Here is a 286-nt window from a genome sequence, read left to right as displayed (position 1 = left end):
TAGATAGTTATCTCAGTGGGTCTCAAACGGTTTGGTCACGATTAATATAAACAATTATTTCCGAGGCACATGTTTATATAATCATTATAGTTATAAAAAAATAAGAGAATAAATGAAAAACAGGTATGAAATACTATATGACAGTAAAAAAAGAATAAAGTTTAAAAGGGGAGTGAACATACTAAAAAAATACAACTTTACCCCTGCTCCACCTTATGTGCTGTGAGCTGATTATCGAGCCTTCATTGTAACAGTCGCGGGTACACTGTGTATTTGCGTGGGGATT

This window comes from Notothenia coriiceps, unplaced genomic scaffold (assembly GCF_000735185.1).
Source record: "Notothenia coriiceps isolate Sejong01 unplaced genomic scaffold, NC01 NC01_scaffold00024667, whole genome shotgun sequence".
Lineage (NCBI taxonomy): Eukaryota > Metazoa > Chordata > Actinopteri > Perciformes > Nototheniidae > Notothenia > Notothenia coriiceps.
The sequence above is the reverse complement of the archived record's forward strand: the minus strand, read 5'-3'. Positions refer to the sequence as shown.